Source organism: Bos javanicus, chromosome 5 (assembly GCF_032452875.1).
Source record: "Bos javanicus breed banteng chromosome 5, ARS-OSU_banteng_1.0, whole genome shotgun sequence".
NCBI lineage: Eukaryota > Metazoa > Chordata > Mammalia > Artiodactyla > Bovidae > Bos > Bos javanicus.
In genome coordinates, this window is record NC_083872.1 from 73,131,958 (window position 1) to 73,155,123 (window position 23,166).

Genomic DNA, 23,166 nt, shown 5'->3' on the forward strand with positions numbered 1-23,166 from the left:
CAGTAAAGCTGATGCCAAAATAGGATGAAATAAGCTGACTACACCAAACCTAATTATTTAACCAATCTCTCTAACAGGCAATAGTTCAACCTGTAGCAAGGCCCAAGAGAAATAGAGTGACTCGATATCCATGTCAATAATTCTTTCTTAACAAAATCCCAGCTGCTCATGAGTAGGCCACAGTTTAGTGCAATTCTGATTTTTTAATGTCCTTCCATTTTTACAGTTTTTACAGACAACAAAAGCAATTTTAAGAAATTTAACATTGGCAAGTCATCTGAACCTTAAACCCAAGAGATTTTGAACCAGTAGGTCTCCTTGAAGATTTAGAAACGGTATCAGTTAAAATTAGATTTCAGAGAAAATAACAGAAACATTAAGGTAATAATAAATTAAACATTCATGGGGTTGCAAAGAGTCGGACATGACTGAGCAACTGAACTGAACTGAAATTAAACAAACTTTATTGAAATTAATTCTTTCCCAGTAAATGTTCAGTTCAGTCACTCAGTTGTGTCCTACTCTTTGCGACCCCGTGGACTGCCGCATGCCAGGCTTCCCTGTCCACCACCAACCCCCAGAGCTTGTTCAAACTCATGTCCATCCAGTCTGTGATGCTATACAAACATCTCATCTTCTGTCATCCCCTTCTTCTCCTACCTTCAATCTTTCCCAGCATCAGAGTCTTTTCTGATGAGTCAGTTCTTTGCATCAGGTGGCCAAAGGATTGGAGTTTCAGCTTTAGCATCAGTCCTTCCAATGAATATTCAGGACTGTTTTCCTTTAGGACTGACTAGTTTGATCTCCTTGCAGTCCAAGGGACTCTCAAGAGTTTTCTCCAACACCACAGTTCAAAAGCATTAATTCTTTGGTACTCAGCTTTCTTTATAGTCGGACTTTCACATCCATACATGACTACTGGAAAAACCATAGCTTTGACTAGATGGACCTTTGTTGGCAGAGTAATGTCTCTGCTTTTTAATATGCTGTCTAGGTTAGTCATAGCTTTTCTTCCAAGGAGCAAGTGTTTTTTTAATTTCATGGCTATAGTTACCATCTGCAGTGATATTGGAGCCCCCCAAAATGAAGTCTGTCACTGTATCTATTGTTTCCCCATCTATTTGTCATGAAATGATGGGACTGAATGCCATGATCTTAGTTTTCTGAATGTTGAATTTTAGGCCAACTTTTTCACTCTCCCCTTTTATTTTCATCAAGAGGCTCTTTAGTTCTTCTTTGCTTTCTTCCATAAGGATGGTGTCATCTGGGTAACCCAGGGGTCTCCTGCACTGCAGGTGGATTCTTTACCAACTGAGCTATCAGGGAAGCCCCCCCAGTACATGTGGGTAAATATAAATAATCCATGGTGGACAAGACATTACCATGATCACTGGAACTTAGTTCTTTTCTAGCATCTAATCCACCATTTCAAAACAGCTTCACCTCATAGTCCATAACTGCCCATGTCTTGCCAACACATCAACATTCCAGTTAGGAATCAGGAAGACAGGGAGAAAAGAAGAACATAGTTTTTCTGTGTATGACTTTATTCTAAGAATTGGAAATAACTTTCTGTATGTTTCTTTTTTTGCTGGAACTTAGTCACATGCCACAATTAGTGGCTGAGGTGCCTAAGAAATGTTGCTTTTATTTGAGTGACCCACACGCCTAGCTAAAATTTGACAGGCAGAGTGAATTTTAGAGGACTAGCTTCCCCTGATACAAAGTCTCCCTGTCCCTAATTTTTCATGTGCAGATGTAAGGAAATGTGTATTCAGAGTTCTTGGATGTGAATTCTATCTCTAATCTGGAAAATCATGTACTATCCATGAAACTATTTCCTTTCCTACTAAGTTAAAAATTTATTCCTACCTCATTCAATCATGAGAAGGGTTAAACATCTTAATATGTGATGAAAGAGTTTTTCAAACCTTAAAGCAATACAAGATGTACTTGAAAAAGAGTACACATAGGTAGAATATAATAGCTGGCTTTCAATATCGGAAAGAATTCCCGAGAAAGATTTTTTTTTTTTTAAACTTCTTGTCACTCCAGAGGGCAAAACTAGCCTCCAGTTGTGTATCAGATAGCCAGTGTCCTTCATCACAGAAATACTTCCTTGTTACCACTTTCTTGGAGACTGGCTTTCTCTTTCTTCTTCTTCCTTTCCTCCCTGCATCTGTGATAGACAGTTTACACGGTCTTCTGGTACACAGGATATCTAGATTGGAAAGCCAAGTATAGAAGGAAAAATTGGCACGTGTGTAAGTCGAACCTCTCATTCTCTTTTTGCAACACATACAGAAGAAAGAACATGGGCTTTGGTATAAGGCAATAGGTTTCCTGAAAGCTCCTCAAAGGTAGATCTCACACCTTATTTGGGTCTATAACCCCGGGAGTCTCACCTGGGCTGGGAGCAAAAGCCTGGTCTCATTGAAAATCTGTTGAGCTGTTATTCAAGATGCACATTGTTTGAAATCTCAGCTCTCTTACTGACCAGCTATGAGACTACCATCACTTCACTTCTATGTGCTTCAACTTTCCCCTCGTGACAAAATGAAAATAGTGAAAGCTGAAAGGATTCAACAGGATAAGGATTCAATGTAAGCATCTGTATCAGAGTCCTGAGGCTGCTGTAAAAATTGTCACACACTTTGTGGCTTAAAACAACAGAAACATACTCTCTCACAGTTCTGGAGACCAGAAGTGCTGCATTTCCTTCGGAGGTTCTAAGGGAGACTCTTTCTTTGCCTCTTATAGCTTCTGGTGTCTGCTGGCATCCTTTTCTTTGTGACCACATCACTCCAGTCTCTGCTTCCATCTTCACACCACATTCTCGTCTTTTTTGTGTATTTTCCTCTTTTGTCTCTTTTAAGGACATCTGTCATTGGATTTCAAGCCTACTAGGAAATCCAGGCAGAGAAGGCAATGGCACCCCACTCCAGTACTCTTGCCTGGAAAATCCCATGGATGGAGGAGCCTGGTAGGCTGCAGTCCATGGGGTCGCAAAGAGTCAGACATGACTTCACTTTGACTTTTCACTTTCATGCATTGGAGAAGGAAATGGCAACCCACTCCAGTGTTCTTGCCTGGAGAATCCCAGGGACGGGGGAGCCTGATGGGCTGCCGTCTGTGGGGTAACACAGAGTCGGACAAGACTGAAGCAACTTAGCAGCAGCAGGAAATCCAGGATGATCTATCTCATCTCAAGATCCTTAATTATATCTTCAGAGACTCTTTCTTCCAAATAGAGACACATGCACAGGTTCTATGGGTTTGCACTTGGACTCATCTTTTAGGTAAGTCAGGGTTACCATTCAACCCATGCAGTACCTTTCATCAAGTTTCTCTTTCCAGCAGAAAAAGTCTAGCATCCTGTGGAATTCCAGGAGCTTTGTATGCAACTTTTCACCCTAGTAAACAAAAAATTGAAAGTATTGCTGTTATTCTTTCTTTCAACAATATTTCATTTCCTTTTACTCCTCTGTGTCACCAGCTGTTTGTTCACTCCTGGGGATACAGAGATAAGGGACACCCAGGCTCCTGGAAGCTCAGTCCGGTGGAGTCAGTTCACTCAGTTTGAATCTACCTTCTAGAAAATCTGTAGGAGGATAACATAAATGTCCCTATGGAAACCTTAACAATCCATTTACTTATGCATTCTCCAAATACTTATTGAATGCCTCCTATGTGTCAAGCTCCTTGCTAAGCCATAGGGGAGGCTTAAAGGTGACTAAAATACAATATCTACCTCCAAGAAGCTTATGATAAAAAAAAAGTAAATTTGAAACATACAAAAAGAAAGATCATTCATAGTAGAAAGATAAATAAAATGAGATTGGACTTTTGAACCTTTTGCGATGAAAAGAACATGCAAACATTGGAGACAAAGACTCCCTAAGCTTGGAGTTTTTCAAACATTCATTGGAGGTCAAACATCCTCAGTTCAGAGACAGCCGAGGGAGGGTTATTTCTTGACAGCACAGTTTTTCAGAATGTTCTGAGAAAGAGGGAATACTTTTAATGGAAAGGTTGAAGTTGAAGTGTATTTGGGGATTGAGGAAGGGGGAAAGGGTGGAAAGATACCAATTGTATTATTAATAAAATTGATTCAAGCTAGGCCAGTGGAACTAGAAGGAAGAATTACATCAATAAGACAAATGGTACCTCCTGTAACCTTGAACTCAGTATTGATAGAAGGGTGGATGGGGAGATTTGGGGAATCAATGAAGCTATCTCTAAAATCTTAAGGCAATTGATTGAAAGAGAGTGAAGAATACAAGTGGAAAAAATTTTCAGCCTTTCATCATTGCAAATGAGGCCATAGTGTTGATCATCTGCTCTTAAAATCAGACTCTTAATACAAGCTTTATGAAGGAAAAAAAAAAAAAAGGCGCCACATCACCTGAAAATAGGTTAGGCTGCTCTGCTGTATTTATAGGAAGAGAATGATCTAGTTCATGCATTCAAAGTAGTTCAGCTTTTATGTCTGAAATCAAATCAGACCAGTTTAGGATGATGAAATCTTTACCTTTACTTTCTTAAATACCCATCCTTATAGTTCTTCTTGTGTAAAAAAGGAAGGTGGAAATATTCAGTCAACGTGTTCTGATGCTAAATTGAAATATGAAATGGTGTATTTCACTGGTACCTTGCAACCTCACTTACAGCAAGCAGCTCCTTCACAAACTTCTTGTTTACTTTTGAACTTCTGAACCAAAAGTCTAAATAGCCCAGAACGCGAGTCCCACATCTCAGTAGTTTTTCTTCTTTTTGTTGTTCAGTCGCTAAGTCATGTCTGACTCTTTGCGGACTGCAGCATGCCAGGCTTCCCTGGACCCCATGGACTGCAGCATGCCAGGCTTCCCTGGACCCCATGGACTGCAGCATGCCACGCTTCCCTGGACCCCATGGACTGCAGCATGCCACGCTTCCCTGTCCTTCACTATCTCCTGGAATTTGCTCAAACTCATGTCCATTGAGTCAGTGATGCCAACTAAGCATCTCATCCTCTGCCACCCTCTTCTCCTTTTGCCTTCAATCTTTCCCAGCATCAGGGTCTTTCTTGAACATATTTAATAAACCCAGTATTTTGGATGAGCCAGGAAAAGGCTGGTCTCTTATGTGTGTTGTTATTATTACAACTACATGTGGTTCCTCTTAGTTACTGGAAATTCAGAAAATGGGTTGATCTGCTAACCAGATACTTCTATATAGGGATACATTGTGGCCAGTACTTGCCCACCATTCTTTTCCCCTTATTTCAGTTAAATCTTAAATGGTTACTCATCTTCCACTATCAGTTTATTCTTTTCTTCAACAAATATTTCTGGCTCCTACCACATGCCAGATTCTGTAATAGGTATGAGGGGCATAGAGGTGAGTCCGATGGATGAGTTTCCTGCCCTGGTAGAATCTGTATGCTAGCAGGGAAAATGGGAAATAAACAAATAAATGTATAATTTATGGCAGAGAGAAATATTATCAGGAAAAATAAAGTAGGTAGAATGTAAACTTTGGGGGAAATTGGAAAAGAAGAATATGTGATGGGGAAATATTTTTTTCTTTTTGTTTCAATTATACACACTCACACACACAGATACATTCTTTTTTGTATTCTTTTCTGTTACAGTTTATCACAGGATATTGGATATAGTTCCCTGTGCTATATATAGTAAGATCTTGTTGTTTATCATTCTGTATACACTAATTTGCATCTGCTGATCCCAAACTTCAATCCATCCCTTCCCCACCCCACCATGGTGAGTCTGTTCTCTATGGCTGTGAGTCTGTTCTGTAGATGAGTTCATTTATGTAATATTTTAGGTTCCACACATAAATGATACCATATGGTATTTTCCTTTCTGTTTTTGATTTACTTCACTTAGTATGATAAGCTCTAGGTTCTCCCGTGTTGCTTCAAATGGCAACACAATTCTTTTTATGGCCAAGTAATATTCCATTGCATACATGCAGCACACCTTCATTCATCTGTTGATGGGCATGTGGGTTGTTTCCATGTTTGTGCTGTTGTAAATAGTGCTGCTGTGAACATTGGGTGCAGGTATCTTTTTGAATTATAGTTTTGTCTGGATATATGAGTGACAGGGAAATATTCTTGAAGGAAGTTCACTGTGGTAGAAACTGAGTAACATGAGGAAACAAGCCTCATGTTATTGATTGTTATATGATAGTTCTCTGAGGCAAATCGTTCAGGCAGAGAGAAAAGCAGATTAAAAGTCCCTGTGGTGGTGACTAGCTTGGCATTTTACAGAAATAGCAAGATCAATGTGGCTGAAATAGAGTGAGAAAGGAGAGTGGAATGAGACAAGAGTGAGAGGTGAAGGTATGGCTTGTATCAAGTAGGACCTTGTGGGTCACAGGAAAGAATTTGGATCTTATTCTGAGTGAATATGGGCCACTGGAGGGTTTTGTATAGGGGAGAGATTTATGTCTTTTAAAGGTGATTCAAGCTGCTATGTAGAGAATAAAATATACAAAGCAAAAGAGGAAGTGGAGAGTATGGTTGGAAGGACACTACAAATATGAGAAGTAGTTAGATGTGGGATGTATTTTTTGAAATAAGAGCTAAAAGACTTGCTGGTGGACACAGAGTGTGTAAATAGCCAGAAATTAAGGATGATCATGAAGAGAAGGCAATGGCACCCCACTCCAGTACTCTTGCCTGGAAAATCCCATGGACGGAGGAGCCTGGTAGGCTGCAGTCCATGATGTCGCTAAGAGTCAGACACGACTGAGTGACTTCACTTTGACTTATCACTTTCATGCATTGGAGAAGGAAATGGCAACCCACTCCAGTATTCTTGCCTGGAGAATCCCAGGGATGGGGGAGCCTGGTGGGCTGCCGTCTATGGAGTCACACAGAGTCGGACACGACTGAAGCGACTTAGCAGCAGTAGCAGCAGCAAGGATGTTGTGGATGGTGGTAACCTTTAATGAAATGCAGAAGATTAGGAGAAAGGTAGGCTTGGGGTAGAGTATCAACAATTCTATTCTGAAAACTTAAATTTGAGTCCTGCCTCAAACTGACATGAGTAGAGCCAACCATGGTAAGATATTAACATCTGTCCATCAAGAACTTTTTTTTTTAACAAAATGTCTAATCTTTATTTTAATTAAAAAAACTATTAATGTATTACTTACTTTTGTCTGCGCTGGGTCTTTGTTGCTGCGTGGGCTTTTCCTAGTTGCAGCAAGCAGGGCTACTCTAGTTGTGGTGCGTGGGCTTCTCATTGCGGTGGCTTCTCTTGTTGTAGCACATGAACTTGGTTGCTCTGTGGCATGTGGGATCTTCCTGGCCCAGGGATCGAACCCGTGTCCCCTGCATTAACAAGCAGATTCTTTACCACTGAGCCACCGGGAAAGCCTGGTATGTGCTCAGCACCACTACACAGAAAGAGCTCAGGATCATTCTGTTCAGACATGAGAATCCAGCTTTTCTGTCCGATGACTCGCCACCAGAGTTCCCTCCTCTTCTCATTGACGGATACTGCTCCCCATTCGCAACAAGATATCCTGGGGTCCATGTTTCAGTGGAATTGGTGAGCTTCTGAAGTCGCTCAGCCTGCAGCCTTTTACTTTACAACACCCCCTGTGGTGCTCCATAATTGCCTGGAAATGCATGGTGTCTCCTATCTTGTTGCTTAATTAAAATTCAGTTCTGTTCTGCTGCTGCTGCTGCTAAGTCAGTCGTGTCCGACTCTGTGCGACCCCATAGACGGCAGCCCACCAGGCTCCCCCGTCCCTGGGATTCTCCAGGCAAGAACACTGGAGTGGGTTGCCATTTCCTTCTCCAGTGCATGAAAATGAAAAGTGAAAGTGAAGTCGCTCAGTCGTGTCAGTTCTGTTCTACAGAGTCACAGTTCAGAGGTGCTTTTGTCTTTCTTTTTCCTACTATCATTTGAAGACCCCTGATTGTGAGGCTTCCTTGCTTCATCTGGAAATTGAACTATTCCCATGGGCAGTGTGTCATTGTAGTGATTCCTAGGGAAGAAAGGTACCATGTTCTATGGAGAACATACTAAGTGCTGCTTTCTGTTAGTTACTTGGTTTGATTTCCATTTGGCGGGTCATATTATCCCCATTAATGCTGAGAAGAAACTGAGGCTCAGAGAGGTTAGGTAGCTTGCCTAAGATTGCACAGCTTGTCAGGGCATGAACAAGAATTAAAAACAGAATCAGTTGTCTGTTTTATATACCTATAATTTTATTTATTTATTTTTTGCTGTGCTGGGTGTTCATTGCTGTGCAGGCTTCTCTCTAGTTGCAGTGAGTGGGAGCTGCTCTCTAGTTGCAGTGTGCAGGCTTCTCCTTGCAGCAGCTTCTCTTGTGGAGCACAGGCTCTAGGGCGCATGGGCTTCAGTAACTGTGGCTCCCAGGCTCTAGAGCACAGACTCAATAATTGTGGCACACAGGGTTAGTTGCTCTAAGGCATGTGGGATGCTCCCGGATCAGGTATCGAAACTGTGTCTCCTGTATTGGCTGGGAGACTCTTTACCACTGACCCACCAGGAAAACCCTCAGCTGTCTTTTAAAAACACATTTATTTTTATTTGGCTGCATTGTGTCTTAGTTGCAGCATGTGGGGTCTTCATTGCATTATATGGGGTAGGGTGGGCTCCAGAGGCTGCTGGCTCAGTAGCTGTAGCCCCAGAGCTTAGGAAATCTTAGTTCCCCAACCAGGGATCAAACCTGTGTCCTCTGCACTACAAGGCAGAATCTTAACCACTGGACCACCAGGGGAGTCCCCAGTAGGTTGTCTTTGCCATGTCTTGAGAAGGATACTAAAGGAGTGAGAGGTAGGATGATGAAATTGCCCTTATAAAGGAGGAGACCTCAAATGTCTGAAGCAATTATTAATGCTTCAGTAAATGCTTTTGATTATCAGTTCATCAGGGGAATTAACAATAACAACTGGATGGGGGAAACCCCAAATCTGTGATACTCAACCTCTTGAGTTTTGCGGAACCAATGAAAAAAAACTGGTGTGTCTTATTAATTTCACTACCCTCAACACCCAGAGTACATCGAACAGAGAGGTCTAAAAGTTCTGTGCCCTAAGCATCGACAGTTATCATGCTTGTTCAATTTAAAAACATACTTTGCACATTGACTTAAAAATCAGTTTCTCTAGCTGCTCTTGAGAAAACTGAGTATCTCTGAAGCACTGGGCTTGACCCCATTTCTTCCTCAGTAGGACTGCATGGGAGCAGAACTCTGAGTTAGCATTCAAAAATTATAAAATTGTTTCCTTGAACAAGTCTCTCCTCGCCCTGTAATTCCAACGCTAAGCGAGGGCTGACCCCGCCTACCCTTCCCCACCCTCTTCCAGCTTAATTATCCCTCCAATTAAAGAGCAGCAGAGGGACGGCAGAACTGGAGGTTCTGGTGAATTACTGCTAATCACGCAGCGGAGGAATCCCACTTCGCTTTGATTTCTTATCGCCCTGTGCACACAACCCTTCCTCTGTAAGGCCGGTTGCTCTCAGCATCGCTGTGTCTAATCAGACGTGTCACACCTCCGCTGAGGTAAATTGGGTTTATTGGAGAAGGGAAATTAAATTAAGTCTGTTTAGGAATTAATTGTGACTGTCTAGGCTTAATCTATCATATTATGCCATTGCGGTCTGTCAGGATCAAAATCTTCTGACCCGGTTGTTAGAAAATAGGCGTAGTGTTTTGGACAGCAAAAGGAAAAGGAAAATTTAAGAGTTATAAGGCACAGGACCCACATGGTATCAGCTGATTCACTTTAGGAGAAAATGTGAAATCGATTTACAGAGATGACCCATAGTCCTGAGTTAGTTTGCTCTCAAATGAAGATCTGGCGGCTCATGTTAATATGTGCTCAGTAGATGGGAAAAGGAATGAATGGGTGAATTGCGTCATCTTTATTACCATGAGCCTAAGGTCTTTATTGGGCTTTCCAGGTGGTGCGGTTGGTAAAGAATCTGCCTGCCAATGCAGGAGAAGTAAGAGACGCAGACTCAATCCCTGGGTCGGGAAGATCCCCTGGAGTGGGAAATGACAGCCCACGCCAGTATTCTTGCCTGGAAAATTCCATGGACAGAGGAGCCTGGTGGGCTACAGTCGATGGGGTCACAAAGAGTTGGACACAATTGAGCACCTACGAAAGGTCTTTATTGGGTCATCAGTGAAGCAGGTTACATGGTAGTTACTGTCCATGTGCAAAACAAGTATTTATTAGGCACTGATTCTATACTAGGAACTGTGCCAAGTGCTAGGGACACAGGCCCGATTCCTGCCATCATCTAGCTTATCGTCTAGAAGGGAACACAATGACACAAGCAACCGTGACAGAGTAAACCTGTGTTCTGTGAGAAGTTTGGTGGAAGCATGTGGCGAGAGCCATAGTAAGAACTGAGTCGTAGCTCAGGCAGCTTCATCCTAAAGCCTCACGAGGCTTGGAAAACATGAACAGAGGTTAAGGGGTGGAATACAAAGATGCTTAAGTAGTTATTGATAGGGCTGTTGACTGGGATGATCCTAGTTTGCACTTATTTCCTTGGTGTCATCAGGATAATGCCCACTTTGACTCCCAAAAATGCACTAATTTGGGATAATAAATTATAAAGTCACTCAAGTTATTGAAAATTTCTGTGAGCTGCTGCTGCATTCAAGAGAATGGCAGTTGGTAGGAAGCAGCTAAAGGTTTTATCTGGTAGAGCATGGAGAGCCACTGCAGGACCAGTGTGCTCTGATTGAGAAATCATGCGGTAGATAAACTTGAGGCTTTAAGAAAGGTAGGTTCAAAAGTGAAACTCTGCTTCTTCATCTGGAGTATGATGCTCCTCTAAGAAATTTTTATTTGGTGATATTCTTTTACTGTATGGTGTGGGTCTTTGTTCTTGATTTCTTAATAGGGTGAGAGGAGATGGGGGGAGCAGATTGTAGGTATTATTAGGTCAGTAGTCAGTAGAGATCAGTAGTCTGGCTTAGGTAAGCATTCACTGGCTACCTGCAGGTGAGGCTGCCTACAAAACAAAAGTAATTAGAAAGCTCCCTGTAATGCATCACTCAGCTGGAAACAAATGAGTGATGGGGACCTAAGGAAGGAGAGAGCCTAATTAGACTAAGTGGGAATTCCTTCTGGCATGGGAAAATGTCAAGAATCACTTAAAAAAAAAGTCAGTATTTCTTTTGTAAAAAGGGAAGAGACTCATCTCTAACACAGAGACACATATAATAGTTTAGCAATATTCAAGGAGTAAGAAGAACGAATACAGACAAAGGCTGAGATCCTATAACTTAAAACAAGCTTTCAGATACAATGCAGGTACTAAGAAATTATCATTTCTTGATGAATCGAACTAGGCTTCTCTTCCAAGATTTTCTCCCTGCTCCCCACAAAGAATTCTACTAAACCAAACTTGGGCCCACTTGCCTGCATGCAGTAAAGTCAAGCTTTTATCATTGGGTTGTGGTGAAGGAAAGTGTTTACTTCAGAGCACCTAGCAAGTCTAGGCAGCTAGTGTTTATAAGACCCAAACTCAGGAATGGCTTTCAGGGAAAGGCTTTTATTTATTATTATTATTTTTTTAATTTTATTTTTAAACTTTACAATATTGTATTAGTTTTGCCAAATATCGAAATGAATCCGCCACAGGTATACCCGCGTTCCCCATCCTGAACCCTCCTCCCTCCTCCCTCCCCTACCCTCCCTCTGGGTCATCCGGGTGCACCAGCCCCAAGCATCCAGTACCATGCATCGAACCTGGACTGGCGACTCGTTTCATACATGTTATTATACATGTTTCAATGCTATTCTCCCAAATCTCCCCACCCTCTCCCTCTCCCACAGAGTCCATAAGACTGATCTATACATCGGTGTCTCTTTTGCAGTCTCGTACACAGGGTTATTGTTACCATCTTTTAAAGATAGGGTGACGGAGGGATGTTTGGGGTGTGTGATCAGTTTGTGTACAGTCTTCTGATTGGTTGGTGGTGAGGTAATCAGGAGTCAACACCATCAACCTTCTGATTCTAGCTGATTTGAGGTCTATGTGCTTGTGGACAGCATACAGTTAACTTCTTCCACTTCGTAGGGATTTAAGTATCTGCAAAACAGTTCAGAGGATATGGCTAAGAATATTATCTACAGCCCTGGAGGAGGAGGGGCTTCCCTGGTGGCTCAGTGATAAAGAATCTGCCTGCCAGTGCAGGAGATGCAGATTTGATCCCTGGGTTTGGGAAGATTCCCTGGAGAAAGAAATGGCAACCCACTCCAGTATTCTTGCCTGGAGAACCCCATGAACAGAGGAACCTGGTGGGCTTCAGCCCATGGGGTCTCAAAGAGACACAACTTAGCAACTGAGCATAAGCACTTGAGGAACTACAGGTCCTTGACTTTGTATAATGGCTAAACTATTATTATTTAATTTATTATTTAGTATCTTATTGTCATTATTATTTTATCTTGCTTGACTTTTCCTTTCTGCATTTTCTTACTTATCTGGTTAAATTTATTCTTCAGGACTTGGGGGAGGCCTGGGGGCTTCCCTGGTGGCTCAGATGGTAAGACATCTGCCTGCAATGCGGGAGACCCAGGTTCGATTCCTGGGTCGGGAAGATCCCCTGGAGGAGGAAATGGCAATCCACTCCAGCACTCTTGCCTGGAAAATCCCATGGATGGAGGAGCCTGATACGCTACAGTCCATGGGGTCGCAAAGAGTTGGACACGACTGAGCAACTTCACTTTCTTTCTTTCACTTAGGAAGCTAAAGTTTTTCTCAAGACAAGAGGCATGCAGAGGATGTGGGGAGGGGAATCTGTGCTGGGAAGGGCCCAGTGGGTTCTGCTAGTTACAAAATCATCATTTTCAGTGAGTGCTGGAGCTATTAGTCTTCTCAAGACATTGGAGCAGGGGGTGGTGGTGATAGTAGTGGTGGTGAAGAATGTCTAATGTTTCCCTTTGATTTTAGAATCCAAGTAGTTTGCTCGTCATCCATCCACACATCCACCTATCCATCCATCCACCCACCCACCCATCCATTCATCCATCCATCAACCTATCCATTCACTGAAGCACTTCATTGTGTGCCAGATCGAACTTCAAGTTTTGGCTCAGCTACTTGGGGGTAATGTAACCTTGGACAAATCACCTACCATTTAGAAGACTCAGTTGATTCATCTGCAAAATAGATATAATAATAGTATCTAGCTCATTGAGTTGCTATGAGAGTTAAGTTAGATAAGTACTCAATAAATACAAGGTATTATAATAATAAATTATTTACTTTTTTGCTTTAAAAATTATTAAATCATTACTATCTGTACTGTGAATTTTTACTCCAAACACAAATCAACCACAATTCCTGCCTTCAAGGAGCTCATATTCTTTCTAGGGAGACTGATATTTCTATTGATATATAAAATTTACTTTGTATTGAAGATCTGAAATTAGATGTTAAGGAAACCATGAAAAGAAACAATAATTCCACATGATCAGGAAGAGGTAGGTAGCCGAGTATGGTTTCACTGAGAAGATGGTCAAATGGGAAGAAAAGGGATAGTAGACTATTCATACAAACCCATTTTGAACTTCAAGCTGATTTTTATTTCATCCTTTTAAAGATACACTGTAACTTTCTTTGGGTAAATTTGCTAAAGAACAGGAGTGATTCTTGTAAAAGGTAGATACTTTATATTTTCCATTCATTGTTTTCAACACAAATTTATATGGTCCTGGTACATTTTCAGATGGCAAAAGTTTAGAGATGAGCAGGATGTTGTTCTTATCCTCAAGGTGCTCTTGTCTGGAAGAGTAGAGAAACAGTATATTTATTATAGCAAAATATGATAAATGTCATGATATGCAGAGTTGGGGCAGGGGCAGGGGTGGGGAGGCTAAAGAATTAGCCAGGCAGACAGCTATGGATCAGCCACTCCCAATGAAGGATTAAAGGTAGAACAGAGCACACCATGCAGGGGAAACTCAGCTGTGTTGGTGTTAGTACATATGAAGTAGGGATCAAAGTCTCTTAGAACACTTTCAGGAATTTGAATTTACTATGTATAAAATAGATAACTAATGAGAACCTATTGTACAGCTCAGGAAACCCTACTCAGTGCTCTATGGTGACCTAAATGGGAAGGAAATCCAAAAAATATGGGATATGTGTATATGTATGAGTGATTCACTTTGCTGTACAGCAGAAAGTAATACAATGTTGTAAAGCAACTATACTCCAATAAAAATTCATTTAAAATAAAAATAAACTTATACACACATGAGTCATTAAGGGGTTTTAAGTAGGAGTAGTGTGGTCAAGTATAAATTTTGAAGAGATCAGTCTGGCTACAATGTTGAGGATGGACCAACAGGTCAAGAGAAGAGATAAAAGACCTTAGGAGGAATCTGGGTGAAACTGGATAAGGACATACCTAGAGAATTAGTGGGAGAGTCAGAAAGAAAGAAACAGATTTCTGAAATATTCAGAATCTAAAATCGATCTCTAGACTCCCAAGTCCAGAGCATCTCATAACAGACTGCCTGTGCTGTAAGGTCATTAGGAGGGCAAGACCACCCATTGGCATTCTTGTATTTAGACCCTAAGCTAGACAGTTCTGTTTCCCAAGATCACCACCCTCTGAACACCATGGGTCTGAACTCCTTGCCAACCACCCCATCCCTTCACAGATTTCAGTTCCTGGAGGACCGATCACCTGTACTGTAAAACACAAATCACTAAACTCCAGCTTTCAGATGTTTCTGAGCACATGCTGTGGTTATTTTATTTTCACAGCTTAAGCTTCCATATTTCTTATTGAGTGAGCAGGGTGCATGGGTTGAAGCCTTGGCGCCTGTGTTCTTTTGGAAAGTACAAGTAAAGCAAAGGGTCTTAAATAATTTAGAAGTGTCCTAAATTTTTCCAGCTGTCTCCCTTTTTCCATCTCTCCAAGGGATGCAAAAAAGCAGCCTCTAGCACTCTAAAATGTTCGTATTTCTAGAAGCTCTGGGAGAAACGAAAACCCACAAATGTTCCCTCTTTAAATATTCCTTCAATCCTATTTTTTTTCCTTAGACTCAATGATGGCAGTTAATAGTTACAATTTTAGAAGAAAACAGTGATCTAGTGAAAAGACTCTGCATTTTTGCCATGGTTGCATCGAATCATAGAATGTTAGCGCCAAAGTTAGAATTTAAAAACAATCCACTTCAGAGCTGGAGAACACTTGGCATGTGTGCTGCAGTTCTCGTCACCCGCATCCATGGCAGACATTGCTAATCCATCACTGCGGTCTTTTTCTATGAACCCAGGTGTAGCCTCAAAGCCTTGTCAGTACAGTGTGTAAGTGACTGCTGATTGACTGGAGTTGGCACACTAAATGATACTCATTTGTCACCACTGTTCTACTCCCAGTCGCACAGGGGGGAACCTGAGCGGGGGAAATGACCCAACACCTGCAGCAGAACCTACGAATAGGTTTTTCTGCTAAGACCTGTCTGCAGTGGAAGAAAAGCTCGTCTGTTCCTGACTTTGGATCTCTCTCATGTTTCTACGTCTTTGCATCCACCAGAATCTGTGTCTTTCTTTTCCTTTGAATCTGTGAACATCTGCCTCCTTTCTGGTTGTCTTTGGGCTAGTCTTTCTCACTGGCCACACCTGTGTCTTACTGTCTCTCAGCTTCTCCACTGAGTAGATTTGGACCCTAGGAATTCTCTTGATCTCTTCATCTGTAAATTAGGAATTGTAGCTCTTGTTCCACATCTGAGGATTTTTACTAAAAATGGTGAGGGAGAGTAGAAAACACATATCATAAGGGGAGATAAAGCTGTAGTTCAAAGTGTGATCATGGGGGAGAAAGACATTTCAGGACAGTAGAAATGTTGAAGAATGCTTGTGCATAAATAATCACCATTTAATTAGGTTCAGGAGAAACCTAATTTAGTTCTACCATTGTGAAGGTGGTGGAAAGAAAAACCAAAGGAGAAAAGGATGAAATGGGAGTTTTCTGTGCTTAGAGGCAGGAAGAGATCCTTCAGCATATCTGCTCTTTTTATTCTGGTTTGTTTCCTGGCAGTAGTGGGGGATATTGTTTTATGAGTCCCCAGTCTTTAGAAAATCAGAAGGATGTAACAAGAGTTCAGAGTTTGGGAAGTGCTTATAGCATCATCATGCTCATTAAGAAGGTCCCTGGATCCTTTCACCTCATGCTTGTATCTTTCTTGAGCTCAAGAGAAATTTCCTTTTTAAAAGAACATAAGCTCCATCTCCTAACAGCGACTTGGTTTCTAAGCCTAGGACCCGCCTCAGTATTTTACCCGTGCCCTTTTCTCCAATGAGCTGACTTTTTCAGTGTATGAGTTTACTCAAAGATAGAACTATCTCAACATCAGTCACCTAAGCCAGTGGAGGTACCTTACTTTTAAATCAAAGAACGTCCTGGAGTTGAGGCAGGCAGTGTAGAAGCCATCTCAGCATGGTCTGACTGCTCCTGCCAGGTCTCCAAGCTCTTCCTGAGCCCTACCTTTCTTCTCTGTCTCCTGGAGCCTTCCTGCATCTCTGAGTGCAAGGTTTCCTTTGCAAGACAGAAAATCAGAGGTGTGATTCTACAGCACTAGTGCTCAAACTTGACTGCATGTTAGAGTCACCTGAGAGGTTGTATAAAAAACACCGATGTCTCGATCCCACCCACCTGAGCTTTTGATTTACTTGGTATTGAGTGTGACCTGAAGCAAGATGGTTTTAAAAATCTCTCTGGTGATTCTTATATGTGGTTTCAAAACTGGTGCTCTATGGTTCCTAACCCAGATATGTTACCCACCCCCTTCCCACCAGTTTCTTTGGATTACTTTTTATGATTTCTGCCAAAGTGGGAGCTCAAAGTGTCCCACGACCACTGTGTCATCTGTCAGTGTGAGCATGGGATGCAATTGTCCCTGCAATTGCTAACAAGCAAGAAGCAGGTGGTGAAGGCAATTACTGGTCATATTTCATGCATTAGAAACGTTTGTGTTTATCGCTACAGTTGCTGCATTGGGGGGCATTCCAATGGTAGGAAATATGTCACTCTCAGGGAGCTGAGGTTATATCAAAAGAACAGGAAACATACCAAGTGGAAAAAATACATCCATATATTTACCAATATCTCTTTTTCATGGAGAACTAGATTATTACCCAGATATAAAGCTCACCTGCTAGAAAAAGAACAGAGCCTGGGTGACAGCTGAGTCACTTCAGATGGCAGATGTCAAGCTGGTATTGTGTGTGCACCTGTACTCAGCCTTGAATCACACCCTGACGACTGCTACAAATTTACTTAACTTCTCTGATCCTACATCCTATCCCAAGATGGGTTTAATCAAACCTGCCTAACAAAATTGGTCTTCCCTGGTGACTCAGCCATTAAGAATCTGCTTGCAATGCAGGAGACATGGGTTCATTCCCTGGGTTGGGACGATTCCCCTGGAGTAGGAAATGGCAACCCACTCCAGTATTCTTGCTTGGAAAATCCCATGGACAGAGGAGCCCGGCAGGCTATATAGTCCATGGGGTCATGGAAGAGTCAGATACGACTGAGCGACTAAACAACAACAACCTAACAAAATTATTTTGAGGATTAAAGTAAATTATGAATTGAAAGTTTATTGCACATATTAGTCCTAGAGCTTTTATAATTATGCAGGGAAATATTAAACCTAAATTTAAAAATTAGTAAGAACATGAACAAGCAATTTATTGAAGAAAAATATATGTGGCCAGTAAACAGAGGAAAATATTGCATCACTAGTAATCAAACATTTCAATTAAGATGAGAATGCTATTCTTTTATCTTAATAAAATACCTTTGATTTACATTGTGGTGAGAGAGGTTCTCTTATATCATGCTAATGGAAGTTTAAATAGATTTAGTCTTTCTAGAAAGCAATTTGGCAATATCAAAAACCTTCAAAAAGTTTTTTTTGAACCAGAAATGTTACCTCTCTGATCTAGTTGAGGAAACTAAAAAGAGTTGTTTGTAGATGTTGCTTTCAATGTTGTTTATAATAGTGAAAATGAAATTAAACCTAATTAGCCCAAAATAGTTAAGTAAATTATGATGTAAAAATAATCTTTCTATAGAATTAAATTTATAAAGTTTATCTACCAACATAAGAAAATTCTCTTGGTAAGTGAAAAAGCAAGGTAAATTTTATTTTCAATATGGTAATTTTGCTTTAAAATATATTTTTTATTTGTTGAAATGCGTTTATTTTGCTGGTATCAGACACAGACTCAAACTGGCTTAAATAATAAAGTAAATATAGTAAGTTCATATAATAGGAAAAAAAAAAAAAACCCAGAACATGTGAGGCTTCCAAATTGGTTGGTTTAGCAGCTCAGCATTTTTTTTTTTATCAACAATCCAGTTTCTAAATCTCTCCTCTGCTATTCTGCATGATGTCTTCATCCTTAGGGTCGAAGTGTTATATCCAGACCCAGTAATGTCCATAAAAGAAAAAAGATTGCATTTCTCTCTCCTCTTTGTCTTCTTTGCCCTTTCCTGCCTCCTTCTGCCATTCTTTGGTTGGGTGAGGACGTTTTTCTCACTAGCCCACCTGCAGAATCCCGCTCATATTATGGTTCTGAATTGGGTACCATTCAGTCTTGCACCAACCCCTGGCCAGGGAAATAAAACTATGTTTAGACCAATCAGGATCTATTCCTGAACTCAGGGAGTAGGGATGGGTTTCCTGAGACCCATGGCTTGTGGAAGAGGAAGAGGGAGAAATGGATAAATGGATGCTGAGTGGGCAACCAACTATGGCTACTATGGATACGCATCCATCCACTAAGATACATGCCTTCCAGTTGACGTGATCAGCAAATAGAAGTTGGGTGGAAAAATACATGGAGGAAGTTTTTAAGTCATATACCTGGAGTCAAGATTTTGTCTGAAGTCTGATTCCATATGGAGCCCTTTCAGAGCTCATAGGGAAGAACATCAAATGCAGAAAGTGAACCAGTTAGGCTGTGACCTAACTGGTAATGACAAGTCTTCTGAGATGAAGACAGAGGCTACACTGCCTGGCTGGTTCTCCTTGTCTCTCTAGATGACATTCCTGCTGCTTGTCCTGGGATATGTCTTATTATGGTGATGGAAGTTAGGTTGAAACTGTAAGAGAGCTAGGAGGCATTCAAAAAGGAGCAGAGTGCTTGGTTGTGTGTGTGCCTTATATAAGCCTCAGTTAAAATTCACCTAGTAAACGAGGCTGGAGATAATTCGTGGTTTTGTTTCCATGATGTCATAAAAAGGATGAATTCATAAAATCTCCTGTGATTCTGCAAACCAGACTGCCCTCTCTCTAGGCTCCCAAAGGGCTCCAGAAACCCAAAGAGGATGTCTGAAAGGCATGAAATCCTTCTTGTCTTCAAGAAGCCTTATAGCCACATAATAACGATAACCAACTGTATTTTCTTCTAGTTGCCGTAACAAGGTACCACAGATGGAGTGGCTTAGAAAACAAAATGTATTGTCTCGTGTTTCCAAAATCCAGGTATTGGTAGGGCCATCCTCTTTTTTTATGTAGGCTCTAAGGGAGGCTCCTTCCTTGTCTCTTTCTAGCTTCTGCCCTTTGCCAACACTCTTTGACATTCCTTGGCTTGCGGATGCATTACTGCAGTCTGTCCTTCTGTCTTAGTGTTGTGTCCTCCATGTATCTATCCTGACTGATGCATGAAGAGGAAGAATGAAGGGGTCAGTGCCGAGGAGACCAACGAATGCAGAGCAACCACTATAGGTGAACATGTGCATTATCTCATTTAAACGCCTACTTCACCCCTGGAATTTAGCTCTTGTTGCTCCTGTTTTACAGATTAGAATATTGAGTTGTCTTAGAGACTGTGTGCCCTATCCAAGGTCATTGACCACTAACCAGCGATCAGGTATTAGAACCAGCGCCTCCAGATCATAGGCCCCTTTCTATGGCCCCAAGCTTTCTGTGACAGCACAGACAGCCTGCATGCTGTTGAAATCACAACCAGTAGGAGAGGGTGACTCTGACTTTCCCCTGCTGTGTTCAAAGTCAGGCTGGCTCTCCGCAAACATGAACTCCCACTGTTCCCAGCTGCTGAGGGGTGAGGCTACTGCCAGAGCCAACAGTCCCTGAACTAAGAGGGGGCCTGAGGTGCTGAAGAAAAGAGAAGTAGGTCATCCTTTCGACTGAACCTCTAGATCTACTTTGAAGATAACTGTGCTTATAGGTTACCACATTTCTATGTCCGGTGCAGAGAACTGTCTGCAGTGGCAAGAACTCAAATTTGGGAGTGGAGATTTTGGGGAAATCTATGCAGGAGTCTAGAATTGTGGACAAGGGGTTGATGGAGATAAATCATGTAAGATGAGTGAAGTTATGGCTTCCCAGGCATTGGGAAAAAGAAGGAAAATTCAGGCAAAGAGGATAGTTATCAACAAAGGCATGAAAGCAGGGGCATGCCCAAGAATAACTCAGCCAGATTTGTGGAGGCAAGTGATGGTTATCAGGGGAAATTGGGACAATGAGGGCTCCAGTCAGTTTATAGACTGAACAGTACTGTGGATCAGAGAGCCCAGAGTTTTCCTTTTAGATATTCAGGAGCAAGTGACCATCAGTAACTTTGGCCAGTGTGGGGAAACTTGATTCATGATTTGCACAGGCAAAATGAAGCAGCCAATAAGGTGGCAGCCCCTTAAGAATAGGGGAATGTTATGTGTATCCTCAGCCAGGCTGGCAACAACATTAACCGTCTGGACATGCAGTGGTGAGGGGTACAGAGTAACCAGGCTTCTGAAAAAAAAAAAAAAAATAGGGATTAAGAAACCAACTTTACTTGCTCAGAAGAGGCCAAAGCCCTTCTCAGTTTAAAAGGAAATGTAGTTGAAGAACAATAAATTTAAAAGGCAGAAGAAACACAATGGGATTCAGAGTTAGGCCGTGAGTGCGCATGCTGTCGTGTCTGACTCTTTGCAACCCCATGGAGTGTAGCCCTCCAGGCTCCTCTGTCCATGGTGATTCTCCAGGCAAGAATCCTGGAGCAGGTTGCTGTTTCCTCCTCCAGGGAATCTTCCCTACCCAGGGATCAAACAAGTGTCTCCTGCATTGCAGGTATATTCTTTACCATTGTGACATCTGGGAAGCCCTTAGATCGTGAGGTATGTATGTGCTCAGTCGCTCAGTCATGTTTGACTCTTTGTGATCCTGTAGAATTTTCCAGGCAGGAATACTGGAGTGGGTAGCCATTTCCTGCTGCAGTTAGATTGTGAGGCTAAGTCCCAAATCCATCATTTGTCGTCTGGGTGACTTTAGGCACATCACTTCACCGTTTATGGGTCTCAGTGTCTTTCTCTATAAAATGAAGTTTAATAATATCTAGGGCTGTTTTGATAAGAGGGAGGGTATGGGGAGGGAGGAGAGAGGAGGGTTCAGGATAGGGAACACAGGTATACCTGTGGTGGATTCATTTCGATATTTGGCAAAACTAATACAATATTGTAAAGTTTAAAAATAAAATAAAATTTAAAAAATAAATAAAAATTTAAAACATAAAAAATTAAAAAAAGAAAATATGATAGCATGTGATATTCAGTAAGAGAGGTATTTGTGGGAGAGGACTGGAGTTTGAGCGAATCCACATTAATAACAGCCAATGCATCAATAAACTGAGCTCAAGAGGAGGCAAGAGAAAGTTGGACCAAAGTTGGGTATTTTTGCTCATCATCTGCTCCAGTGTTCTTCTTATATGCTTTTCTAAACTAGACAGGTTGGGAATCTAAAAATAACATGCTCCATTGAAAGTGTAGTTTTTGATGTAAAAATCCTGCCAATCAGACACATGTGAGACTCGGATTCAGAACTGAGGTGAGTGGAAGGGGACAACACATGAAGTGTTATGTTGCCAGTGTCTGGACCACTCTGGCTCAAGAGGGGTTATCATGCTGATGGTGGCTTCCCAGACCCCACATGATTCTTTTTTTAATTTTGTTTTATTAATTGGAGGATAATTGCTTTACAGTATTGTGATGGTTTCTGCCATGTATCAACATGAATCAGCCATAGGTATACATATGTCTCCTCACTCTTGAACCTCCCTCCCCATCCCACCCCTCTAGGTTGTCACAGAGCACTGGGTTTGGGTTCCTTGTGTCGTACAGCAAATTCCCACTGGCTATCTATTTTACATATGGTAATGTATACTTACATGACTCTTAAGGTGCATTGTTCCTGGATCCAACATTTGTGGCACTGGGCCTGGATTGTGGAAGCAGTAGCTAGAACACTGGCTTTCTGATTCCTTAATAGCCTTTTTGTTGCAGAGTTCCCTTGATGAGTCAGTTCTGGGGTGCTCTTTCAGAGTCATGCCTGGTCAGTTCCCTACTTAGATCTTGCTTCTATAGGTCTTGTATTGATTTGATTCCCTTAAATATCTTTTAAAAAATTTAAAAAGCATAGTTTTGTTATTTACAACTGAGCCCTGACTGGCTCACTGGAGTGAATACATTGTTTAAGGTTTTGTTTTGCTGAATCCTTTGGTAACCTCTTTGGACTCTAACTTCCAACAGCCTCCTGGACACCTCTCTTTGGACCATCTGCTATTACCAAGTGGTATAAACCTGCCTTTTGTTTTCTACTCCCAGTCCAACCTAACTACTATAGTCAAGATTTATCTTCTTAAAAGCAAATTACTAATCGCATATCTTGTGATTTCCACTTCATACGGTAGAGAGAGAGATTATTCCTTCTTTCTCTTCTTGGAGTTCACCCTCAAAGCAACAAAGATTGTGTGGAAAGAAATGAAATCTCCATCTCTAGCGATGCCAGGAGACATCGGCAACCCTGAACCACAGTTTATAGAGAGGAGCTGCTGATAGAGTGACGATCAAATGAAGGGAGGGAAAGTACAGAGAGAGTATGTTCACACTACAGATCCTCAGGAGAAAATGGTCAAACACATTCTCCAAAGTCCATGGTACACCCAGAAGGCAAACCCAGTGAGCCCTTATTAGAACACCAGGGACTGGTATATAAATTCATGGCAGTAGTTTCCCTGGACCCAGTTTGACCTGATGGAGAAGCAGAGAAGGGAGGACTGAATGGGAAATTCACACAGACAAACCACAAACCCAAGAAGCAGTCTGCAGGTGGGGCAGGGTAGGCAAAATAGT